The following is a 25,466-nucleotide window of genomic DNA, read 5'->3' on the forward strand; positions in this document are numbered from 1 at the left end:
TTTCCATTCCTGAGTTACTTCACTTAGAATGATAGTCTCATCCAGGTCACTGCAAATGCCATTAATTCATTCCTTTTTATGTCTCAGTAGTATTCCATCATATATATATATACCACAGTTTCTATATCCACTCGTTGATTGATGGCCATTTGGGTTGGTTCCACGTTTTTGCAATTGTGAATTGTGCTGCTACAAACATGCATATGCAAGTATCTTTTTCGTATAATGACTTCTTTTCTTCTGGGTAGATGCCCAGTAGTGGGATTGCTGGATCAAATGGTAGTTTTACTTTTAGTTCTTTAGGGAACCTCCACACTGTTTTCCATACTGGTTGTACTGGTTTACATTCCCACCAGCAGTGTAGAAGTGTTCCCTATTCACAGCATCCACACCAACATCTATTATTTTTTCATTTTTTTATTATGGCCATTCTTGCAGGAGTAAGGTGGTATCACCTTTTGGTTTTGATTTGCATTTCCCTGATCATTAGTGATGTTGAGCATTTTTTCGTATGTCTACTTTTTTAATAGTTTAACAAATGAACTAGACAGGCAACATATCACTAGGAAGGACATCTTACTCTAATGCAGAACTTATCCTGTGTCCTGGCTCTATCTTTTTAGCTGTGTATTGTCTTCAGGGAGGTCACTTAACATCTCTGAGTTTCAGTGTCTTCAGCTATGAAATAAGGGGAAAAAAACAGAAAACAATCCTACACAAGGTTGACAAAGGATCATGGGAAATAATATGTTTGAAACTGTTTGGGAAACGTAAGGCATTTAAAAACATACACTATTTTTACTACTGAAATTGGTTACTGTGATGGTTAACTTTATGTGTCAACTTGACTGAACTAATAAGGGATGAACGGTGGCAGGTAAACATTATTTCTGGGGGTATCTATGAGAGTGTTTTCAGAAGAGATTAGCATTTGAATCAGTAGAATGAGTAAAGATCACTTATCAACATGGTTGGGCATCATCCAATCTGTTGAGGGCCCAAATAGACCACAAAGCTGGGGGAAAGGCAAATTTGCTGTCTTTGTTAGAGCTGGGACATTCATCTTCTCCTGCCCTTGGACATTGGTACTCCTGGTTCTCAGACCCTCAGGCTCAAACTGGGACTTATACCATTGACTTCCTTGGGCCTACAGCTTGCAGATGGTAGGTCACGGGACTCCTTAGTCTCATGATTGTGTGAGCCAATTTTCATAATAAATATTTTATATATACATATATCTTATTAGTTCTTTTTCTCTGAAGAACCCTAACACAGATTTTTGTATCAAGAAGTGGGCATGTTGCTGTAACAAATGCCTAGAAATGTGGAAGCAGCTTTGGAATTGGGTAATGGGTATAGGCTGGAAGAGTTTCGAGGTTCATGCTAGAAAAAAAAATTAAAAATTAAAAAATTTTAAAAAGCCTACATTGCCATGAATGTCCCATGAAGGGCAATTCTGATGAGGTCCCAGAGAGAAAGGAGGAAAGTTTTCTGTAGAGAAAACCTCAGTCTTCTTAGAGAATTCCCAAGTGGTCATGAACAGAACATTGGTTGAAATACAGACAATAAAGGCCATTCCGATGAGGACTCAGATGGAAATGAGGAACGTGTCATTGGGCAATGGAGGAAAGGCAATTCTCATTATAAACTGGAAGATGACTTGATTGAATTGTGTTCATGTTCTAGTGTTTTGTGGAAGGTTGAATTTGTGAGCAATGAAATTGTATATTTGGTTGAGGAAATCTTGTTTTCATAGATCACAGAATTTTATTAAGATAGAATCACTGCTAATTACATAGAAGTTACTTGTCTAAGCCAAAATCCATGAGGTTCGTATAAACTTACAGTTACACAAATTAGAGGCAAATGGCATATTCAAAACCATAAGGAAAGATCCTTATGCTGAGGTGATGAAGGCTGAAGTAAATATGTCTGTATATTTATTTCAAGCTGTTAAAGAGTTTGTGGGTCACTCAGTGGTCCCTTGCATGCAAAAAGTCCAAGAGCTCCTCCATACCATCCTCTTCTTTGTGACTGAAAGGATACACACTCATCACAGAGCTCTAGCCGCTCCTGGCCTTTACACATTTCTTCAGCTGCTTGCATTGCTCTCTTTCTGTTGTTAGGGGATCCAGTAATTCCTCCTCTTGCTCTTCCTCCTCCATGAGATCTTCGGACCTGGTCAGCATCTTTCACTCATCTTCCAGTGCCACATCTGGCTATGGTTCTGAATTCAACACACTCAACCTGCAACAGCAGCACCTAATCCACTTCAGAATCAAGAAGGACTTGTCAGCTGAGGAAAGTTTTAAGCAGTGTTGAAAGTGCAGTTGGCTTCTCTTGATTGCTCCTTGTGAAGTGTGAGTGGAGAGAAATGACTTACAGAATAATTATTAATCAAAAGGGAAGCAGAACTTAAAGATTTAGACAATTCTCAGCCTATCCATATTAGAAAAAAAATGAGAAAGCCTGTATGGAAGAGAACATGAAGGGTGTGACCAAATCTGATAAGGAAATTAGCATGGATCGGCTATCTCAATGGGAACCAGGTGCTATTGATCAGGATAATGGGGAGATTAGTCAGTCATCTAAATAGAAGTCCAAATAAGATGTATTGCACACTCTATCGTCCAATACAATGGAAGAATGACTGAAAAGATATTTTGGAGAACATCAAGGCTATACTTACAATCACAGGACAAGAATTCAAATGCCCAGGGGGCCGAGCAATTTCAAATGAGGGGCCACTACTGTTTAGCACATCACCTCACGGGCTTCCTTACCCCAAACTCCATAACCATGCTCCTCTATCACTCCATGTGCTGCACCCAGCAAAGCTGTAGAAGCATGGCTGCTTCCACCTAGATTTCAAATTATGCCCCAAAGAGCCACAGGACCCAGACAGAGCGCTGTCTGTGAGGAAAAGCCATTGCAAGGAGCCCCAACAAGGACAATGCCCAGCAAAGCCACAGGGTAGGCATAGCCAGAGTCATGGGCATGGGGCTGCAACCACAGTGGGTCCTGAAGACAGTACCACTGTCCCAGTGGTTCTGGAGTGCAGAGCATTAAGCCAAAGAAAATTATTCTCAAGACTTAAGGTTTGGTTGGGTGTGGTAGCTCATACCTATAATCCCAACACCTTAGGAGGCCAAGGTGGGAGGATAACTTGAGGCCAGGAGTTCAAGACCAGCCTGGACAATAGAGCAAGACCCTATCTCTACAAAAAATTTAAAAGTTAGTGGTGTCATGTGTCTGCAGTCCTAGCTACCCAGATTTTATTTTTCTTACTAAGTCTCTGATATCCAGTATAGATTTTATACTTATAGAACATCTGGAAAAGCACATTTCAAGTGTGGTTAGTGATTACTGTATTGAACAGTGTAGTCCTGTAATGAAGATATATCAAAATGTATTAATATACACAATTTCAAATAAGGCAGGAGTGTTACTTGAGCCTAGGAATTTGAGGTTATAGTGAGCTATGATTGCACCACTTCACTCCAGCCTGGGTGACAGTGTGAGACCCTGTCTGTAAAAAATTTTTTCAATTAAAAAGACTCTAGATTTAATGTTGTTTGCTCTCCCACCATTATATTTTGGAAGCACATCATATGTTTGATTTCATGGATTCACAGCCAAAGAGCAATATGATTCAGAATGAATCATACCTTGAGTCTCACTCATATCTAATTTAGAAGATATTTAGATAAGACTTTGGACTTTAAACATTTAAGTTGATGCTAGAATAAGATAAGACTTTGGGGGCTATTGATATGACCTGAATGTATCTTGTGTGTGAGAAAGACATGTATTTGGGGGGAACAAGAGCAGAATGCAATTAACTAAATTTTTATGGCCCCCTGTGATTTCATATATTAAAATTCTAGCCACCTAGGTGATAGTATTAAAATGTAGGGCCTTTGCTAAGTGATTAGGACATAAGAGCAAAGCCCTCATGAATGGGATTACAAAAAAGACTCTAGAGACGTCTCTCACCTCTTCTGCCATGTGAGGTTACAGGGAAAAAACAGCCACCTAAGAAGTGGGTCTCTGAATCTGCCAGTGCCTTGATCTTGGACTTCCCAGCCTCCAGAACCGTGAGAAAACAATTTCTGTCATTTATACATTACCCAGTTTTATGATAGCTTTGTTATAGCAGCCGGCACAGACTAAGCTAGTTACCAAACAAACAAACAAACAAAAAATGGGGATTTCATTTAATATAGATTTTAAAGTGCCAATGAAAATGTTATTTCTTCTATAGAGAACACAAAACAAACAACTTCTTGTGACAAACTACAGCCAGCATGCTTTTGCATTTGAATCTCATCCCCAAAACAAATGTCTTGTATCTATTAAAATTAATAGTGCATGTCTTTTATTCAGTAACTCCTCTTCTGGGACTCTATATTTCTTAGAAATAAATATTTATAAGGATAGCCATGCTTATAATGACAATAGCAACTCGGAACAACATGAATGTATATTAGCAAGCTATATATTAAAAAGTTGTGACATATCTGCACTACAGAACTACAGCGCCCAATACAGTAGTCACTAGTCACATCTGAAATATGGCTATCCCAGACGTGCTAGAAGTGCAAAATCTATACTGGAGATTAGAGACTTATGGTAAAAAAAATAAGTGTGCAAAAAAATTTCAATAATGTTTTATATCAAGTACATGATGAAATGATAATGCTCTAGTTAACTAAAACAAAAATGTTAAAATTAATTATTCCTATTTATTTTACTTTTTTAAAACTGTGGCCATTAGAAAACTTAGAATTACTCTTGTGGTTTGCATTGTATTTCTATTGGACAGTGTGAGTGTAGACTGGGAATTGGCAAATGTTTTCTGTAAAGAGCCAGAAAGGAAATATTTTAGGTTTTGCAATATTCCTGTTGCAGCTACTCGAGCGAGTTGAGACAGTATGTAAAAAAATGAGCATGATTATGTCCCAATAAGACTTTTTGTATGGACACTGTGATTTCAATTTCATATAATTTTCACATCAAGAAATACTATTCTTCTCATTTCCCCCCAATCATTCAAAAATGTAAACACCATTCTTAGCTCATAATATATAAAAATAGGCAACAGGACAAACTCAGTCCATAAGCCATAGTTTGCTAACCCCTGTTATAAACTATCAAGGAGTTATTTTTAAATAAATTAGACCTATCTGTACTGTACATACTTTCTCTAAACAATATATTGCTGAGTAGTATGTAGAGCATTATTTTGAATTTGTAAAAAAGGCAAAATTATTAAGTTTATATGTTTACCTAATTCTATATGACCAAAGGGCTATGGAAGGATACACACCAAACTGTTTATCTAACCTATTACCAATGGACATAAGATGGGAGACAAAAAAGAAAAATTTATAGCTTTTGGTTTTTTGTCTGTGGGTTTCCTGGATCACAGCAATTATGTATGACTCATAATATTGTGATAAAATAAAAGGTACATAAATTTCAAAACAGTTTTATCATGTACACATAAAGACTCTTACTGAAATATTGATATTATTGTTTATTTCCTTTGAATATGATTTCTGTTGATCATAACTATAAAAACTAATGAGAAAAACTTAGATCAAAACAAAATTTCAATGACATAAAATGTCTTAAGTTGAAGATATTGTTTGTTACCCTTCAAATTCTACACTTTGCATTAGTAAGCATAAATAGTTAAACCTTATCTGAGCTCTTGATAAAATACAGTATTCTCCTAAGCTAGTTTTATTTCAGAAAATACTTAATACATGTGTCTACTTTCAGTTTATACCAGCTATCTATTATCACATGGCCAATTACTCCCCCAAAATTTAAAGGCCTGGAGCAAAAAGTAAACATTTACTATCTCACACAGTTTCTGTACATCAAGAATTCAGGAGCCGTTCAGCTGTTGGTTCTGGCTCACAGTCTCTCAAGAGGCACAGACAAGCTGTCAGCCAGGGCTGCAATCATTTGAAGGCTTGACTGGGGCCAGAGGATTCATTTCCAAGTAGTTCACTCAGATGGCTATTGGCAAAGGCCTCAGTTCCTTGACACATGGACCCCTCCATAGATCCACTCAATGTACTCATGTCATAGCAGCTGGCTTCCCCCAGGATGAGGGTACAAAAGAGAGGAAGGTAGAAGCAAGCCATAATGCCTTTCATAGCCTAGACTTGGGAGTCACACATCCACAATAACTTTCTGGTGAACAGCTCAGTTCTATTCAGCATGGGAGGGGACTACCCGAGGGTGTGAATACCAGGACGCAAGAATCACTGGGCACCATCTTGGAAGCTGGCTACTGCACACATTCCCCAGACATATTCACCAAGATAGCTATGGGCATGGCCTTAAATCTAACAATTAACCATATTTTACAAATAAAAATCTGATTAAAATATTCCAATTTGGTGTGGAGAGGTATTGCAGGAAAAAACCTTTACATTATATCGAAAGTATATTTAAACTACAACTTAACTATGACAACTGACAAATCAGTGCAAAAAAAAAAAAACACTTAGAGAACACAGGATATTTTATAAAAGCAAATTACCTAGCTGCATAAGCCACATGCTCAAGTGATTAAACACAAGAAGCAAAGCATTAGATGGAGAAAAACGGTATAGTAAAAATGAACTGTTTTAACTTATTAGTTTCTTGACAAAGTGTATACATAACATAGAAAGTACAGAATTTCATTTGGTAAAATATCAGGTTATTACATAACATATAGAATATATTTTTGGAAAAGGAATTTTAGGTATGGAAAAAAGACTAGAAGGATATGCACTGATATTAACCGTGGGTGTCTCTGGACATTTAGATTGAACAGGATTGCTTTCCTTTGGCTTACGTATTTTTATCTGTGATGTCCACAGCAAATATGAATCAGTCACTTTAATGAGAAAAAGACTTACGCAAAAACGCCCATTGTCTGTTTTCTTCTGGCTTGCATTAAGGTATTTCTGTTCCCTAAATTGCCTTTGGAAGAATTTTGAGATTCATTAGTCATTCTTACAAACCCAAAAAGGGTAAGTAACCCATTCTAATGTTTATTCCTGAGGCTACAAGAAGCTAATTGTGAATAGGTGAAATAATAGATAAATTTCATTTACATTAACTTACTTTTATGTTCAATAAGGTCAAAGGTACAGATTTTGTCTCTTTCTGGTCCATAAAATATAGATTGCTATTTTCAAAGTACATCAACAGTGGTAATAGCTATTCCCATTAGTCAGTCATATAATCTTATGAAATACTGACATGATAAAACAATGCAACTGAGAAAAAACCAATAGAGCACACATTTTATTGACAAATAAATGCACAGGCTTAAATTGTCTCTCACCACCTTTATACCTGATTGACATGTTATCAGAAAAATAAAGATTTAAGCTGGCCAAGATCAATGATTTCAAAATGATTCTTTAGTGCAGATAAAAATACAAATTCAATTCAATTCTAATTCATATTTGGGTTCATGCCACTTTGACAGTTACATTTTATGGCAAAATGTACTTTAATTTTATTCAAACCTTTTTCCAGCATTTCTTAGAGATTCACTTTTTAATTTATGATACTTCCTTGCCCAATTCAAGCTTCATTCACTTTTAGATACTTTGGAAAGATAAATAACTGACACACACTGCCATTCATGAGTAATGTACCGCCTGTATCCTAAGAAAATAAAATAGGTGGCCAAAGAGATATATTTGTTTTAGAAATAAATATGTATCATATGTATAAGTAATAAAAGAACAATGAATTAGAAATATGTCATAAAAACGCTTTTCTATTTTATTGAGATTAAATTATACACTGTAATATATTGTTAGGTCATATACATTTAAAGAATGAAATACCTTATGTCTTAAGCTAAATATAACTATGCTTGTATGTAAAGCATGCAAGTTAAGTCATATGTTTACATTTTATTCGTTTGTTACTTTCAGTATATCTCCATTGGGAAATATTTTATTTGGTTGGCAAATATGGTATCATTGCAACTGTAGTCAACAAAAACACTTGAAATGCAAGGACACCTCCATGTAGTACTTAAAACTTTTCTCCAATTCATAGGTCATGATGAGTACTTCGTATTAAAAAAAAAAAAGTAAAAAAAAATTATTTATTGAGTACTTTCTACATATCAGGAACACTACTGGGTGCACACTTCCTCACATACATCATTTCATTTAATCTTTTTTTTTTTTTTTTGAGACGGAGTCTCGTCCTGTCACCCAGGCTGGAGTGCAATGGCACAATCTCAGTTCACTGCAACCTCCACCTCCCGGATTCAAACAATTCTCCTGCCTCAGCCTCCCAAGTAGCTGGGATTACAGGCACCTTCCACCATGCCCAGCTAATTTTGTCTGTGCGTGCGTGTGTGTATTTTTAGTAGAGACGAGGTTTCACCATGTTGGCCAGACTGGTCTCGAACTCCTGGCCTCGTGATCCGCCCACCTCAGCCTCACAAAGTGCTGGGTGTGAGTCCCTGCACCTGGCCCATTTCATTTAATCTTACAACCACCTAGCAAGGTAGAAAATATTATCTTCACTTTACAGATGAGGAAACTCACATCGGTCTGAACCCAAAGTCTAGATTCCTACCTGCTATACCTCAGAAAATCAATTAACATGTGGATCATATATTTATGACTGAGTAAGGAAAAAACAACTGTTTTTCCTCTCTTTCCTCACACTCCCTCAGTAAACACCAATTCTTTGACAGACACCAACTGCCTAAAATTCAGCTCAATTGTGCCCTACAACTTAAGTCAATTTTGAGACTATCTGTGTGGAGACAGTGTCAGACCCCACAGGTTAAAAGCTCAGTCCCACAAGACTGCCCTCACTTCAGATACCAGTCACAAGCCCTAGACTGTGACCTGTGCTTCTAACTGGTGTCAGCTATAAATTGAAGGATTCCCAAAACCTCCCCTTGGGCTCAATCATTTGTCAGAATGGCTCACTGAACTCTGGGAAACATGTTACTTACATTTATGGTCTATTATAAAAGGACGCAACTCAGAAACAGCCAAACAGAAGAGATACTTAGGGCAAGACATGGGAGACGGGGGCAGAGTGTCCATACCTTCTCCAGCAGGTCATCCTGCATGTGTTCAGCAGCTCGGAAGCACTCTGAACCCTGTCAAGGCTTCCTTATGCAGGTGCAATTGATTATATCATCAGCCATTGGTAATCAACTCAACCTTCAGTCAGGAAGTGGGGCTGAAAGTTACAACTTTCTAATCACATGACTGGTTCCCCTAGAAACCAGCCCCTACCCTGAGGCTATCTAGGGGCCACCAGCCATTAGTCATCTCATCAGCATGTAAAAGGACATATCACTTCAGAGATTCCAGAGGTTGTAGAAACTGTGTACTAGAAAATGGGGGTTGGGAGGATATATTTCTTATAATATAATATTATAATCACAATATCACAGTGCCCTATATACTTGTTTCTCTCACTTATTCACAGGTGAGACCATTAACAGACACCATTCACCTGGTAGCAAACTCTCATGTGTAAGTCAGCGACGGGAATGTACATTTGCCTTTCTAAGATCTGCCTTACAAAGCTCATCTTTAAAGAAATTTCAAACATTGCACATTGTCAATTGAAGAATGACGACGTTCATACATTGTTGTTTTTCTTTGTTTGTTTGTTTGTTTTAGAGATAGGGTCTCATCATGTTGCCCAGGCTGATCTCGAACTCCTGAGCTCAAGGGATCCACCTGCCTTGGCCTCTGAAAGTGCTGGGATTATAGGCATGAGCCACCACACCCAACCCAAGGTTCCTAAATTTGGAAAGGAGAGTTTTATTTCTCATAAAGGGTTGCAGCCTGCAGGATGGCCATTCTGACAGGCTGGAAAATGTAGCTTCCCACCAGAAGCCAAAAACAGGCACCTTGAGGTTGGGAAGAATAAGACAAGGATATATGTTGATAGGAGTGGCCAAATACACATATCCCACAGATTATAGGAGGAACTGTGAACATTTGTGAAGGGGAGGCATGGGCATTTGTAGTAGGCTAACATGTACACAACATGTAGCTCATGTTCACTTTGGGGTGGAGACTTAACATTTAAATGTATTACAATTAGGCCCTATAAGGCCAAATGTGAAGCAGAGGACACAAAGGCCCTCTGTGCATAGCCTTCAAAGACTGTCCAGAACCACCCCATGGTCAACCACCCCATGGTCAACGGTCTTTTATCAGGAAGAAATGCTGGTTGGCTGCTGTACTGAAGTCACAAAAAGGAGGGGCAGCATCAGGCAGTTGGTTGATATCAGTGGAGGACTCTGTCTTTCAAAAGCACTGGTTTTGTTTAACCCTTAGGGAAGAAAGCCTAACGGTGCTTAGTGAGGGAGGGGATATAATGAGGTGTGTCTGACTTCCCACCCTGCCATGGCTAAGAACTCAGTTTTTAAGGTTTCTCTAGGGTCCCCTTGGCCAAGAGGGGGTTCTTTCAGTTCGCTGGGAAGCTCGGAATTTTATTTTTATTTCTCAATGTCATCTCCTATTTATTCTCTAGATCTGATTATAGGTAGGCTACTTGTAAGCATGGTCAAGAATTGCAAATCCTGACCGTGCATAGCGTCTCACATCTGTAATCCCAACATTTTGGGAGGCTAAGGTGGGTGGATGAATTGGGTTCAGGAGTTTAAGACCAGCAATTTAGTGAGACCCTACCTCTACTAAAAAAAAATTTTAAAGACTTATCTGGGTGTGGTGGGGTATGCCTATAGTCCCAGGTCCTCAGGAGGCAGAGGTGGGAGAATCCTTTGAGTTCAGGAGGTTGAGGCTGCAATGAGCCATGATCATGCCACTGGGCCCCAGCAACAGAGCGAGACCCTCTGTCTAATTTTTTTAATTGCAAATTCTATTGCCTTGCATTAACCAAACCCCGTTCTTCCTGTTCATGTTGGAGTAAGATAAATAAGAGAAGGAAATAATGGATATGAAGGTAACTTCCCAGTATTCACCCTGCCCCAGACAACTGGTTGAGCCAATCATGTTCATTTCATAGTCTAGTAAATAAGAATTTTCTGCTGACAATGAGATAGCAGGGAAAACCTCATGGGGTGGGGGGTTGCTGCTAAGCAAATTTTCTACTCCTAAGAAAGAACCACAGAAGACTCTTTCTTCTAGACATAATTGTGACTGTATAGGAAACTTGCAACTAACTTTCAAAAGCATCCTGCTTTTAGACTAAAATAATGCTATCCTGAGAATGCTCTGTGAATTCAAAGAGTCTGATTTCCTCAATGGTATCGCTTAGCCACTCAGAATATAGACATAAAGCTCGTCTGACTTCTGGGCTGTTAAGTGAGATAATATATCTTCTATCTTTAAAACTGGCTTGAGTTAAGTTTCTGTTACTTGCAGTCAAAAGACCCTATTTTATACCAGTGGTAACCAAACAATGGTTATATACTTATTTGGGCAGTCAATACCATTCTTAACTGACCAGAGTTTCATTTAATGTAGTTGAGTAATAAACTATCCCCAAACCTAGTGGCATAAAACAACCAGTTATTGTACTCACAGATTTTGTAGGTCAGGAACTTGGACAGAGCACAGAGAGAATAGCATGTCTATGCTCCATGATATCTGAGGTCTGAGATGGAGGCCTAAAAATCTTTGAAGTCTTTAGAGTCCTTGAAGACTGAGGGCTTGAACATCTAAAAGTTCATCCACCCGCATGGTTTTGTTAGCTATTGGCTGAGAACCTAGTTGAAGGTGTTGGCTAGAACATGTTCACCTGGCTTCTCCATGTGGCCTGGGCTTCCTCAAAACATGATAACTAGGTTTGGTTCCACAGGTCTACATCCCAAGAGGGAGTGAAAGCCAAGCAGAAGCCACATCACCTTTGATGTGCTAACTTCAGAAGTCACCCAGTGCCACCTCCATTGCATTCTATAGCTCAGGACAGTTACCAAGTTACATCCAGTTTCAAGCAGAGGGAACAAAGAAATGTCATTATCACGTTGTAAGAATAGCATACAGCATGGGATGTATATTTGTATGGCCAACTTTGGAAATGCCATCTGCCACAGTTTGCTTCTGGCCACAGTAATTCACAACCCTAGCACATGCAAAATATACCATTCCTCTCTTGAAACCCTCAAGTCTTATTGCAGAATCAGCCCAAAGTCCACGATCTTGTTGCCACAGTCACCTCAGGTCCAGGTACAGATGTGGCTCTTCAGATGCAATTCTTTGACTTATAGCTGCTCAACTATATTCCTCTCCATCTTAAGATTGTTAATCAATGAGACAATTTATCTATTCCAGAAACATTCAACATTTAATGGTGGGACAGCCATAGACTCCCTGCTAAGTACAGCCCTCTTCATAAAGAAGGGGCATGGGAGTCAGACTGTCATCACTGTTTCACCACAGTTCTAAAATTCAAACAGGTGCATATTGCCATTCCATTGATTAGAGGGGCTCTTACCACATACACACAAAGGGTTACTTCTCTGTAATATAATGGATGTGTTAATTTGCTCGAGTATAGTAACCATTTCTCTATGTATAAAGTATATCAAAACATCATGTTGTCCAGCTTAAATATGTAACATTAAATGAATAATGTTTTAAAGTAAAATAAAATAAAGTCTAATCATTTTCAAAGTGGCAGAACAAAGACCCCATCTCTTGATGGAACAGTGTCCATATCATATTTTAAAAAGAGAATGTGGGATGGAATATATAGCTATAGCTATAGATTCATTCATTATGGAAAATACAATCTGCTGCAACTAGCTCAGAGATATGTTTAATTAGGGTTAGCTTCATATCTATAGACTATAATCTATAAGCAGTCCCAGGATCATTGCAAAAAATGCACTTGCTGGATGAAAGATCTGAGTCTGACTACCAACTGGGTCATCAAGAATAAGATTCAATCCCTTTGTAGGCCTCATCACTCTTATTTATGAAAGATATATTTAAAATAGGCCATCCCTAAGGTTGTTTCCATGTCAAAAATATACTATCACTCATTTATTTTAAAAGATGCTCAGATGTTTTCCACCAATTGCTGTTCATCTGATGTTTACTTAATTTTGCTTAAACAACAGTATCCTCATCTGGGAAATGAGTACAATCATAACAATGTTTATCTTTTAAGGTTGTTATGGAAATGAAATGATATATGTCGAAAAGCTTAAAATGAAACCTGGAACACAGTGAGTACTTAATAAATGTCCATTATTTAACAGAAAATTCAGTCACATTTGATAACCACACAGTTTGACCACTTGGAAAGCTCATCAGTTACAAAAGAGGTTACTTTTATCAAAATGTTAAATCAGTAGATAGAGACACAGGCCAGATACATATAATCCCAGTATCCAATAAATGTGAAAAGAAATTGCTCTTTTCTGTTATTTTTAATAGAAAATATTTATTGGTGCCAGACCAGGTGTTAAAGATTTATATGCATTTGATGCTTACATAAACCTTATAAGGCAGTTTTTAGAATTGAAAATTACTATATTTACCTACCCCATGAAATATTACCTTCTACACTGCTATAAATTCTCTACATTTTTAATACTTTTCACTTTCCTGCACTACCAGATATACCAGGCGAAAATGTTTAAGAGAGATACTGAGGGTTATTAATAGACATCATTAGTAATAAACCACAATGTTAATTTCATGCCCCAAATGCTTCTTATCTTGCTCCTAATTGAAAAGAACTCCTTGTCTGGACCTCTCAGCCTCATGTCACCCCCAAAGCATAGTCAAGGATTGGTTCCCTTTCTTAAAGAGTTACACAATCGAAAGATGAATAAGAAAGGGCAACCTTTCAAATAAGAGTTTCTAAAATAAGAGAAAAAAATTCCTGAAAGAGGAGAGATAGGGAAATCTCCCCTAATCATATGATGTCTTTATTCCAATCATGAGAGTCCCTATTTCAATTGTTGTCTTTTGAATTATCAGGCTACCTTTAAAAATATGAAATGGTTTAAAATATTCAACTTGCCCTGGTACTTTTCAGAGCTAATATTTGTTGGGAATCTCCAAATCTCCAAGAAGGGTCTGTGAAGTATATATTTAACCCTGAAACTCATTTTTATTTTTCTTGTTGGACTAGTATTTATTGGAACATTCAGGGACTGTCAGAGTGAACTTATCAGTAACATACACATTCTTGGCAGTTATTCAGATTGAGAAATGGTAGTTTTGGTTTGGGAGAGGAATAAGGGGAATTGAGGCACTTCTTGGGTAGACAGTCTTAGATGGAGTGACTTACTGCAGCACTCCAAATGTCAGGATCAGCAGGAAGGCAAGAATGCCTAGAAACTGGGAACAGGAAGAGGGATGTTCCCCCAGATACGTTTAAATCACTTTACGCTATTTCCTTTCATCTTACCAACTTCTGCGGGCTATTCCATTCATTCAACATGTGAACTGTAAAATGATGCCTGACCCAGGAACGTTATCCTTATTCTGGTCCTTACTAATCCTTGTACTCCAGAGTATGAATTATCATCTACAAAATATGGGGCATGGTTGGGCACAGTGGCTCATGAGGTAATCCCAGCACTTTGGGAGGCCAAAGCAGGCGGATTACTTTAGGTCAGGAGTTAACCACACAGCTTGGCCAACATGGTGAAATCTCATCTCTACTAAAAATACAAAAATTAGCCGAGCATGCCAGCATGTGCCTGTAGTCCCAGCTACTTGGGAGGCTGAGGCACAAGAATAGCTTTAACCCGGGAGGTAGTGGTTGCAGTGAGCCGAGATCACACCGCTGCACTCCAGCCTGGGCAACAGAGCAAGACTTTGTCTCAAAAAAATAAAACAAAATGTGGGGCATGGACTAATTTAGTTATGGCAAATAGGAGTCATTCCACTTGCAAATGCTGATCAATCCTAGTAGCTTCCATCTATATTTGTTAATAAAAATAATTTTTTCGAAGACATGAGATCCTCTATCTCACTGGTAGTAGGATAGGAAATGGAGCCATTATCAAATTCCCTGGTCTGCCTAGAGTTTAGGTGTGGAGAATGAAAACATATGGCCTCTTGTCTGCCATCCAGCACCAGGGACTCATTAAGTTCTGACAGTTTATGATCCTGACCCTGATAAGCAACCCTTGGGCTGCTGTTTGCTGGGGATTGTACCGATGTCTTCCCTAGAAGGAAGAATGTAGTAAGAGGATCCTGAAAGTTGAAAATAATAATAGTGACGATAAAGTATGGATATAAACATGTTATTCTTCCTTTTGGAGTAAAAATAAATGATATCTTATATCATTATTTGGGAAGCTTTGCATTAGATACCAATGTCTCTGAAACACAGAAGCCCACACTCTTAAGTGGTACAGCCTGTGTCATAGTTTAAAACATTCATTCACATAAGTATAATATATGCTCTCCACCTTGGACAGTTCAAAATGTTACACTTAATTTTATTTGATTAAAAGCCTAATTTTGGCCGGGCACAGTGGCTAACTCCTATAATCCCAGTACTTTGGAAGGCTGAGGCAGGCGGATCAGGTGAGGTCAGGAGTTCAAGACCAGCCTGGCCAACATGGTGAAACCTCGTCTCTACTAAAAATACAAAAATTAGTCAGCATTCTGGCACATGCTTGTAATCCCAGCTATTAGGGAGGCTGAGGCAGGAGGATCACTTGATCCTCCCAGGAGGATCGGAGGTTGCTGTGAGCAGAGACTGTGCCACTGCACTCCAGCCTAGGCAACAGAGCAAGATTTCATCTCAAAAAAAAAAAAAAAAAAAACACCTAACTTTTTAGCTTTGCCCAGCTTTCCGCAATTAATCTTGACATATAAAACAGTGAGTCCCACACATCTCTGGGCCAATTTTTGCTTGAAAATGGTAGCTCTCTAGCAGCTGTTTGCAATATCAAGGGGATGCACAAGCTCCTCATCACTTCCCCTGCCTCGGGGCAACCAAACCCTTCTGGTGAGGCACCTGCCAGCTGAGCTGACCACTGAGTTCTTGAGAAAGAGGACTTGCTGAAGTACTTCAAGGCACAGTTGGTGCATGTTCTGTCAGATAAGGGGCAGCTGAAACATGCAGCTTTTGCCACATTCTCTAAAAAGCAGCTATAAAGGCATTGACAAGACTCCATCAGTCGTTGAATTTGCAAAAGAGAAAGACCAAGCTCACTCTCCATGTCCCGCTTCAGTCTCAAAAAAAAAAAAAAAATTCTGTTGACTCTGTCAAAGATGATAAAGACAAGAAAGAACTTGGTTATTTAACAGTAGAAAATGGAATTGCACCAAACCATGGGCTGACTTTTCCTAATTCATGCCTCAAATATCCACAAATATCCACAAATCCTCAAATATCCACCACCTTCCAGCACAATCCTAGCAAACAGAGTAAATGCTTTGGCAAGCACGCCTAAGTTCTATGTACAGGTCCTTCATCTTATGAATAAAATGAATTTGCCCACACCTTTTAGACCAGTGACTGTGAGACCTCCCATGTATGAAGACCATATGCCATTGTATGCACCTCTTCCACCCACATCTCCTCAGCCACCTGAGGAACCTCCTTGGCCAGACGATGATGAGGAATTATCTAGTGAAGAATTAGAAGATGAAAGCAGTGATGATGAGGACTGACAGAGAATGAACACACCAATAGAACTAGCAAATCTTCAGCTCAAAAGACCCAAAACAATAAAGCAGCACCATGTGAAAAAAAAAAAAAAGAGAAAATTAAAGGATATGTTGAGCACACTTTTGTGTCCTTCACACAGCAGTTTACATCCAGTGCTGTTACCTTCAGATGTATTTGACCAACCACACCTGTAGGTAATAAAAGAATTGAATTCCATATATCTACCGACATGCCAGCTGCATTTAAGAAAGATTTAGAGAAGAAACAAAATTGTGAGAAAAAAACTATGATTTACCTGCTACTGAAGTTGATGCATCCAATATAGGATTTGGAAAAATCTTTCCCAAACCTAATTGGAACATCACAGAGGAGATAAAAGAAGACTCTGATGAAATGCCATCAGAATGTATTTCTAGAAGGGAACTGGAAAAGGACAGAATTTCTAGAGAAGAAATGGAAACACTTTCAGTTTTCAGAAGTTATGAACCTGGTGAACAAAAATGTAGAATTTATGTAAAGAATTTAGCTAGAAATGTTCAAGAAAAGGACCTTAAGTATATTTTTGGAATATATGTTGACTTTTCATCAGAAACACAGTGGATCACGTTTGATATACGTTTGATGAAAGAAGGTCGTATGAAAGGACAAGCTTTCACTGCACTTCCTAAGGAAAAAGCAGCAGCAAAGCCTTAAAGGAAGCTAATGGATATGTGCTTTTTGGAAAACCCATGGTGGTTCAATTTGCTCGATCTGCTAGGCCAAAACAAGATCCTAAGGAAGGAAAAAGAAAGTGTTAAAAATTAATAAAGGTTTCTTTTGAATCCTGTATCTTTCAAGTGCTTTCCAACTTGGATAGGAAGAAATTGACCACCTGGACTATGGAACTGTCCATAACAGCTTTGAAAGTATATTTAAAAATTAAATATATATGCCTTTAAATCAGTGTATTGGAACTATATTACATGTATTTTAATGACTTTCCTCAAATATAATCAATTATTTTCTTTTTCTTTTTTTTCTTTTTTTTGGGGGGGATGGAGTCTTGCTCTGTTGCCCAGACTGGAGTGCAGTGGCACCATCTCAGCTCACTGCAAGCTTCGCCTCCTGAGTTTATGCCATTTTCCTGCCTCAGCCTCCCAAGTAACTGGGACTACAGGCATCCTCCACCACGCCTGGCTAATTTTTTTTTTTCTGTATTTTTAGTAGAGACAGGGTTTCACCGTGTTAGCCAGGATGGTCGTGATCTCTTGACCTCGTGATCTGCCCACCTCGGCCTCCCAAAGTGCTGGGATTACAGGTGTGAGTCACTGTCCCCGGCTGCGGGTACAGTATTTTAAGTCTAATAATGAAAGAATGCTTACATGTCACATAAAAATGTTATCAACTAACAATTAGAACATCTGGAAATTTTTTGTATATGTGATTCACTAGTACCTAATTACTGGACAAGCTTTTAAAAAATACACACTTCTCTCACAAATGATTAAAAAAACCTGTGATTAGTCACACCTGTAACTTGTAAGTTTATTCATTAGTTCATTCAGTAGTTACTTATAGAATACCTACTCTGAGCCAAGTACTCTCATAGAACGTTGAAGAGAAACATATTCATTAACTTCACTCATTCATCTAATAAATTCTGAGAGGTAGGCTCTGTGCTATGTGCTAGAGATATGGTAGTGGATAAGACAAAGTACAACCTGGGAGATAGACAATCAAATAATCACAGTGACCAATTCAAGAGGCAAGAGAATGTTCAGGAAACCAAGGCCAGGAGAGATTGTGACTTTCCCAGGGTACCCAGTTAGTCAGAGAGGAAGCTGGACCTAGAATCTGTCTTCCAGATCTGTTCAGAGGTTACAACATTGAAAATGGCTGTCACTCCCTGCATTCCCGCTATGCTACTTCCTGTGCTGGGTGCTCATTTATCCTCACACATGATGACTCCATTTCATTCTGATACCTTAAAATGATTCTGGAAAGGGAATCCTCAAAGGCCCTGCAAAAGCCTGAAGGCTTTACCTTCCTGCATTCTCCCTGCCCCCAACACATCTGCACATCTCTGAGAGGGGCTCAGTTCTCCCTGGCTCAGTTCCCTGCCCAGGTGACATGGGAGCAGTTACAAAGCCATGGAAACTATTCCCAGAACACTGGTTTTCAAGCATGGCTGAATGCCATAATCACCTGGTCAGGGGTCGGGGGAGAGGGAATGTGCTTTAAAACTAGCTTACCAGGCTAGGCACGGTATGGTGGCTGACGCCTGTAATCCCAGCACTTTGGGAGGCTGAGGCAAGTGGATCGCTTGAGCTCAAGAGTTCGAGACCAGCCTGGTCAACATGGCAAAACCTCATCTTCATAAAAATACAAAAATCAGCCAGGCGTGGTGGCAGGCATCTGTAATCCCTCCTACTTGGGAGACTGAGGCACAAGAATCAGTCGCTTGAGCTCGGGAGGCAGAGGTTTCAGTGAGCCAAGATCAAACCACTGTACTCTAGCCTAGGCAACAGAGCAAGACTTCATCTCAAAAAACACAAAACAAAACAAACTAGCTTACCAGCAAGGCATGATCTAATATAGAGGTTACCAAAGTATGCCCCCAGTCCAGCAGCATCAGTAGAATCTTTGAACTTGGTAGAAATGCAGTCTTGGGCCCCTTCCCCAACCCCACTGAATGAGAAGTCTGTAGGTAGCCCTACCATCTGTGCTCTAACAAGCCCTCTGAATGGTTCTGAGGCTGTAACTATTTATCTAGGAGTTATCAGGTAAGGGCTAGGGACTATTTTTAAGTATTTCAGGTAATTTAGAAGTCTAGAGAGTTGGGAACCACAAGGAGAGCATTCCTCACTGCAAAAAAACACACTTTGGAATGTCCTAGGGCAGTGAGGTAAATGCTATACAAAAGAAAACTTTGGAGAAAACTTTCAAGAACAGTAAGGTTGGAAAAATTTGGCAGATAATTTAAAAATTGAAAAGCATTGCTATTAATTACAGTACAAGCAAAAGTTACACTATAGGATAAAAAAACTTATTTTGCAAAACAATCCTATTTTGAGACCTAGAAAACTAATCTTTCAAAGTTATCTATTCTAGAAACAATTTAAGGAATACATTCCTGAAATAGAGAAAAATGTTCTGTTTCAGTTTTTATCTTGAATAAAAAACATGGTATTTTTTTCACTATTTGTTTTCCTATTGACAGTTAATATTACTTTCAATTATTGCTGTTTTAAACGTTCATAATGTTATTTTATATTTGTTAAGCATATCTATATTCTTTATGTTCTTTAATAATTGAAAATTGGGCTGAGTGTAATGGTACAGGCCTGTAATCCTAACAATTTGGGAGGGCGAGGCAGGTGGATTTCTGGAGCCCAGGAGTTTGAGACCAGCCTGGGCAACATGGTGAAACCCCAAACCCCGTCTCCAGACACACAAAGAAAATATATAATAATTAACTGGGCTTAGTGGACATGCCTGTAGTTCCAGCTACTCAGGAGGCTGAGGTAGGAGGATCGCTTGAACCCAGGAGGTAAAAGCTGCAGTAAGCCAGGCTCACACCACTACACTCCAGTCTGGGTGACAGAGAGAGATTTTGTCTTACAAAGAAGAAAAAAGGAAAATTAATAGGAAAGAGATAAAATGATAAAGACCATCACATTCTTGATTATAGACTGCATAGTACTGGTGAAAATAAAATTCTCAACAACTAAAACTTTTTTCCTCTTATTATTAATTCCAAAGTAAATGTCCCACACAAACACTGTAATAGGATAATTTTTGGCACCAAATCAATACTTGTTATCATATCCCAGGTCTGTCGAGACCCTGGTCAATGGTGTTGTCCCTCTGAGTCTCTTACGAGATTCATGCCAAGTGCCTGGACTGTGCCAAGTAACACCCTCCTTCAAACACAACAACAGCTTTGTGCAGGTGGGAGCCTTAGAATCCACACTTTCAAATGGGAGAATGCAAGCATAAAGTAGTTAAGCCATGTAGCTGACTCGGCTGACTCCAGGCAGTCGGCCACCAGTCTTCGTCCCTGCCCTCAGCCACCAGTCTTCGTCCCTGCCCTCGGCCACCAGTCTTCATCCCTGCCCTGTCACTGTCCTGTCTCCATCACGCCTAAGGCAGCACCAGAAACACCGTGGATGCTCAGGAAATGCAGCACTATTTTGTTTGTTTGCTGTGTGTATTGGCTTTTGCTTGGGCCAGCTTAAGACTTTCAAAGCCCCGAGTTACTGAAAAGCTTACATAATTCAAATTTTAAAACCATGCTCAACTATAAAGGAAGCTGAACAAAGTCCAACAAAGTCTTTTTCTCATGATGACTCTTCTGATGCTTTATTAAAAGGTCAAATGTAAAAATTCTTTAAAGTAAATGTGTGGGCCAATTTCAAATGATGGAGGGTTCTTTCTAGACATCCCCCTACTCAGGGCTTATGCTAGGTATGACTGAGAGGAGGAGACGAAAGGTTGCCTTCTACATCAGGGGTCCTCAACCCGCGGGCCAGGGACCAGTACTGATCTGTGACCTGTTAGGAATCGGGCTGTACAGCAGGAGGTGAGCTGGCAAGGGAAGCTTCATCTGTGTTTACAGCTGCTCCCCATGGCTTGCATCACCACCTGAGCTCTGCCTCCTGTCGGATCAGCAGTGGCATTAGCTTCTTATAGGAGTGTGAACCCTATTGTGAACTGCACATGCAAGGGATCTAGATTGCATGCTCCTTATAAGAATCTAATGCCTGATGATCTGTCACTGTCTCTCACCACCCCCACATGGGGCCGACCATTCAGTTGCAGGAAAACAAGCTCAGAGTACCCTCTGATTCTACGTAACGGTGAGTTGCATAATTATTTCATTGCGTATTACAATGAAATAATAGAAATGAATTGCACAATACATGTAATGTGCTTGAATCATCCCAAAACCATCCCCCCACACGGCCAGTCCATGGAAAAACTGTCTTTCATAAAACTAGTCCCTGGTGCCAGAAAGTTTGGAGACCACTGTTCTACATGATCATTGCTTCAGTGCATCCCTGACTCAGCAGACACTTGAGAGAGCTGCAAGAGAAGACTGGGTGCTAGAGGATACTCTCCTGAGGTTTTAAAATTTCACTACCAATTCAGGTTTAGTCGCCTCAGTCAAAAACAATCTTGGAGTCTCACCTCCAAGGACATTTGCTTGAGCATGCAGGAATGGTTGACTTCAGTTCTCACATGAGTGCAAGAGCTCCTCCTGCTGGCAGAGGTGAGAGCAACACTCCAGAGTACATGCGTGAAGCAGGCAGCTTCTATCATCATGCTGTGCCATCATGGTATGGCAAGAAGAAACCAACCTTTGACATGAATCGAATATAAAAACCTGCATCCAATCAAATGCATGGACTTGACCGTCTTGAAAAAATTCAAATTCTTCATCCTAGATTAGCTCTAATTTGGGGTTCTCTCAGCACATTGGTTGACCAACTTGCCTTCTAAAATGCTAATCACCAAATGCCATACATCCCTGGGTTCCATTCTGAACTGCTCACCTTATTCCAAAGCCCCCATATGAAATGTCTCTTGTGACAAGTGTGGGGAAAATGTGGTGAAGAGTTAAAAGTGAATCTCTTACCTCTTTGAACTGTTTTCTTCGTACTTCGTGTACACAGATACACTTTTGATGTGTTAACTAGAAAATCTGACTAGAAAAGAACAAAGCAGCTGTCACTGGAAGGAAGACACTGACAAAAAAAACCACACAGCCCTTTATTGAAGAACTGTCAAGCCCATCCTACAGTTCTGGGGTTGTCTGTGGTATTTATCAAAGACCTAGATCTGATGCAGGAAATTAAAAATAATAATAATAATAAATCTATCCACTGGGCATTTATTAAAGGAATCTAAAATTATATTACATTTTAAATAACCAAAATGGATATTTTAACAATTCAAATACAAGGTTGTTTTTATTAGTTACATATATAGATGCATATTTGTATATTCCTGTGCATGCTTTCTTACCACAAAAATACACATGTGTATATAGAGAATAAAGATATATACATAGATAATGTGTTTACACACAAATTAAAAACATTTTTTTCGCTATGAGAAGAATCTTTTAATGTGTTTAAACTTTTTTCTTGATATAACCTTTATTTTAATATTACATGTAAAATTGAAGCTTTTAAATATTTCTGAAATTTGCTTAAATGGTCTGTCCAGGAAAGTGGATTCCTGCATTTCATGTTGCTCAATGGACTCACAATATTTTCCTGAATGTCATTTCCAGCTTTGAGATAACATACATGTTTTTCTTCCCTCTATGCCATTATATATTTATTATAAAATTTTGTTTTATGTGCTATTTCAGCCCAGTCCTAATTACTGTATTACATGGAATTCAATTATCTTTTTCTAAGTAAATATACTGTATGTAATAAGAGTAGTGGCCAGGGGGCGGTGGCTCACACTTGTAATCCCAGCACTTTGGGAGGCCAAGGCAAGTGGATCACCTGGGGTCAGGAGTTCAAGAGCAGCCTGGCTAACATGATGAAATCCTGTCTCTACTAAAATTACAAAAATTAGCCAGGTGTGGTGGTAGACACCTGTAATCCCAGCTACTCAGGAGGCTGAGGTAGGAGAATCGCTTGAACCCAAGAGGCGAAGGTTTCAGTGAGCTGTCATCGCGCCATTGCACTCCAGCTTGGGCAACAAGAGTGAAACTCCATCTCAAAAGATAAATAAATAAATAAGAGTAGTTTTCTGACAAACCCCATGACATGAACATGAGGAGAAAAGAAATCTAGGAGGGAGTGCACAGAAAAGCAGAATCGATAAAATTGCTAAGCGTAGCTGGAAATAGTCCATATATTCAAACAAATCTATCTCCTCATATTTTCTGGTCACATTGCCAGATTACAGGATAAGCTTCAGACTTGAGGCTTCACATCTTAGCTATATCATTTAAGAGTTGTATGTCTGTGGGCAGGTTACTTCTGAGCCTCAGTTTCTTTGCCTGTAAAACAGGGGTAACAGCTACCTCACAAAGATTGTTTAATTGAGACATATTTACCACAGCAAGCTCCCCACAACATCAGTTTGAAAGGAAGCAAGTAGATGTTGGATGCCAAAAAACGGCTCGGGGTGCCACGGTTAAATCCGTTTGAGAGGTGGGACATTGAACAATGCAGAACAGATTTCTCTTTTACAGAACACAATGCAGGGCTTCTCAGAGCCTTTCCCATGCCCACAGATCCTTTTAGTCACAATTATAATTCAGTATTCAGATTTCCACAGAATTATTTGACCTGAAACCCTTTTATGATGAGTGTTTCTGGGGATTAATGTTTCTCAGAACACATTTTGGGTGCAAAATAAAAGGTTGGGGGAAAAAACGTTTCTAACAGACATCTCAGCTCAACAGAAACTTTTTAATGGTACATTCGAACTTGTTGGCATAAAGACAATGTAACAACAATGGAGAAACTATCTGGTAATTCAGGTCACTACTGCCTCAGTTGCAAAGGGCTTTTCATGGTCTAAATTGGCAACCAAGTGTATTTATCCGTGCATATTAAGAAAAAAAGTATCTAGCCCGGCGCCGTGGCTCACGCCTGTAATCCCATCACTTTGGTAGGCCGAAGCGGGGGGATCACAAGGTGAGTAGATCGAGACCATCCTGGCTCACATGGTGAAACCCCGTCTCTACTAAAAATAAAAAAAAAGTTAGCTGGGCATGGTGGAGGTCGCCTGTAGTCCCAGCTACTTGGGAGGCTGAGGCAGAAGAATGACGTGAACCCGGGAGGCGGAGCTTGCAGTGAGCCGAGATCACACCACAGCCTGGGCGATACAGTGAGACGTGAGACTCCGTCTCAAAAAAAAATAAAGTATTAGGTAAATAAATGGCTAGAAATGTTTTTCATAGAAAGAATTTGTTAATGATTTAAATTAGATTTCATTATAAGTGGTTTAAATGTATTTATGTATCTAAACATTTATCAAGTAGGTATCTAAATTGAGATTAGGACCAGCCCTGCGTAAGATAATAGTGGCCAATTAGGTGGGTTTTATGTTCTTTCTTGCCAGACCAACCCCAAGGAAGATTTTCAAGGGGTTACACTGAGCCCCATGATTCTTGTTTATTTTCAACTCTTAAAAGCCAAAATACTGCATGGAACAAGGGCTCTATAAATATCTCTGTATAATTTAACTTTTCAATCAATTGAAGGCAAGAAGAATTGATGATTCATTTCTCTCCTTTTTAAAATTCTCTCCTCTGAAAATTACAACATTTTCAAAGGATCTGATAAATAATATCAAGTTCATTGGCATTTCAAACAGACAAGACATTTATCTATTTTAAACTATGATGAATGTCATATTTCCATTCAAATTTGGGAAGATCACATTTTCAGCTACCAACCAACTATGGAAAAATCTTTCAGACAACAATAACCTCTTAATTGAAGATTTCTCTTAAAATTTTTAATAGAATAATGTGGGTGTTATCCTTCTGAAAAACAAAATTACTTTTAATGAAGCAGTTCAAAATCAGGGCAGAGAAAGAGCAAAGAGTTTCCTTGAGGTTCTGGTGACAGTTTACATAAAAAGATGTTTTATTTTCTCTTCCCAGGGTGTACACCATCATTTTATCTTATTATTCCTGACATTCAGTTCATCATATTAGCATCTTTGTGGGAAACAAGAAAGCAATTAAGGTTTTTGCTCTTTATTCTTCAGGAGACAGAGATTTTGCGTTTCTTCAAAACTCTTAATGATGAGGCAGACCTGGTCAAACACCAAATGCACGAGTTTTAAAATGCAATAAAGATAGAGCTTTAATAATTTTCAAT

The 25,466-nt window shown here is 38.9% G+C and overlaps 1 long non-coding RNA gene and 2 pseudogenes across 1 annotated transcript in view; 1 reads left to right on the top strand and 2 right to left on the bottom strand.

The window, feature by feature from the left end:
- LOC119625689 (uncharacterized) overlaps nucleotides 1-25,466 on the bottom strand; it is a 381,097-nt gene that overhangs the window by 246,889 nt on the left and 108,742 nt on the right. The gene's annotated exons all lie outside the window — the stretch shown is intronic.
- Nucleotides 1,941-9,124, bottom strand: LOC119625723 (cytochrome b-c1 complex subunit 6, mitochondrial pseudogene; annotated as a pseudogene).
- Nucleotides 12,030-17,423, top strand: LOC103228648 (RNA-binding region-containing protein 3 pseudogene; annotated as a pseudogene).

Source organism: Chlorocebus sabaeus, chromosome 22 (assembly GCF_047675955.1).
Source record: "Chlorocebus sabaeus isolate Y175 chromosome 22, mChlSab1.0.hap1, whole genome shotgun sequence".
Classification (NCBI taxonomy): domain Eukaryota; kingdom Metazoa; phylum Chordata; class Mammalia; order Primates; family Cercopithecidae; genus Chlorocebus; species Chlorocebus sabaeus.